We start from the raw sequence: 2,016 nt of genomic DNA on the forward strand, positions 1-2,016 counted from the left end.
AGAAGCTGAATGGAAAAATGTGTGTGTGCTTGCTCAGTCATGTCTGATTCTTTGCGACCCCATGGACTATAGCCCACCAGGTTCCTCTGTCCTTGGGATTTTCCAGGAAAGAATATTGGAGTGGGTTGCCATTTCCTCCTCTGTGTCTCCTGCATTGGCAAGGTGGGTTCTTTACCAATGAGCCACCTGGGAAGCCTCGATGGGAAAACAGTTTTCTGTTAAAAAAAGGAGACTATAACAGATTCTACAAACTGCAAGTAGTGAGCTTGATGTAGATTCTGTGAAAAATCCTATGATAGTCTACTAAGGGGTTATTATATTAAACTGTTAAGAAGATACTACACTTGATCTTAGCCAGAAGGTCCAGAAGCCATAAGGAGTTACTATGAACACCTGGGAAAGGAAGCTTTGGGTCCAAGACCCAACAAAGGTTGTTAACACAGGTTATGTCATTTAGAAAATACTGCAGCTGCTTTGGGCTCGCTGCTGTGTGGCTTCCCTTATAAAAAGAGTCATCCTCTCAAAATAGTCACAACCAGTGTAGAGGAGACCAGGTCAGATGATGACAATGCTGTAGAACCACACACATAGGTACATCAATGGGGGTGAGGGGGTTCCAGGGAGAGGCACACAAACCAGAGAAAGAGGGGCAGAGAAAGTTCTCCAAGGATCACATTCCTTTGCCTCCCATTAGAAAAGTTTCTAAAATTGAGTTTCTCTTAACATTTTAGATTGAATTATGCAAATGTATGTTCGTGTACATGGGATGGCCATTTTAAGGCCATACATAGTCAAATATTGGCAATTTCGTTGATTCAACCTAACCCAAAATCTTAAAGTTCAACAGCATGACAGACAAGTTCACATTGAAAGAGTAGGAGTTCTCTGCTCTGCATCTCCCCACCCAGCCCTTTCTCCAAGGCTGCCACATTCTACTCTTAGAGCTGTTTTCGGCTATTTCTTTGGCTGCTTACTGCCTCTTAATATGTTCTATCATTTCTTGGCTTTTCATTTTCATACCAGCTATTGCAGTTCTCTTTTGAGAATGGGGATTTAGCTCTCTAACGCCACCTCTGTCATAAATGTCTGCACTCCCTTACCCTTCTTACATTGCCCTGTTATAGTTTCTGGTGAAATCACTCTTCACGTTGGCATTGTTAATGTCAGGAGGGAAGCCTGTTCCCCACTCCTGAAGTTTTCTTCCTTGAGGTGCGATTTCTCTGTTCTCTCTGCCCAACTCAGTTAGTCATTTCCTTCTCTCTAAGGGAGAAGGAGTAGCTTGATTTGGTTGGTAAATTTGGATCAGTTATTTTTCCTTCTGCCCCACTGGAAACTGTTCATTACCAAGGAACAAGCACTCTGTGGAGCACTGCCCTTGCTGGGTGAGAAAATATGCCCAATCTAGTGTTCAGTCCATTTGGTTCTCCCAACTAAACTACTTTAGCCAAATCAACCTTTATCATAAAGAATAAAAGTGGTATTTTATCTTTCCCCTGAATTTCTTAGTTTTATTTATCAAATTATTCAAAACTTAGGTGGGAAGGAGAAAAAGTGATCTACCAAGTATCTTAGAAGGACCCCAAAATTATGATTATATACCTCTAAATCTGCAAGATCAGACCAGTCAATCCTAAAGGAAATCAGTCCTGAATATTCATTGGAAGGACTGATGCTGTAGCTCCAATACTTTGTCCACCTGATGTGAAGAACTGACTCATTAGAAAAGACCCTGATGCTGGGAAAGTTGGAGAGCAGGAGGAGAAGAGGGTGACAGAGGATGAGATGGTTGGATGGCATCCTTGACTCAATGGATGTGAGTCTGAGCAGACACCACCGGATAGTGAAGGACAGGGAAGCCTGGTGTGCTGCAATCCATGGGGTCGCAGAGAGTCAGACACGACTTAGTGACTGAACAACAACAACCTCTAAATTTACTCTTCTTTTCTTATAGTGCCTTTTATTTGCTCTAGAGCTATTAAGTTGCTCTGTTTTTCTTATCTATTTAGCTCACCCCTA

The 2,016-nt window shown here is 42.2% G+C and overlaps 1 pseudogene; it reads right to left on the reverse strand.

The window, feature by feature from the left end:
* Nucleotides 1-207: 207 nt before the first annotated feature.
* Nucleotides 208-374, reverse strand: LOC112448945 (uncharacterized; annotated as a pseudogene).
* Between the last annotated feature and the right edge of the window lie 1,642 nt (nt 375-2,016).

The sequence above is a fragment of the Bos taurus genome, chromosome 11 (genome assembly GCF_002263795.3).
Source record: "Bos taurus isolate L1 Dominette 01449 registration number 42190680 breed Hereford chromosome 11, ARS-UCD2.0, whole genome shotgun sequence".
NCBI lineage: Eukaryota > Metazoa > Chordata > Mammalia > Artiodactyla > Bovidae > Bos > Bos taurus.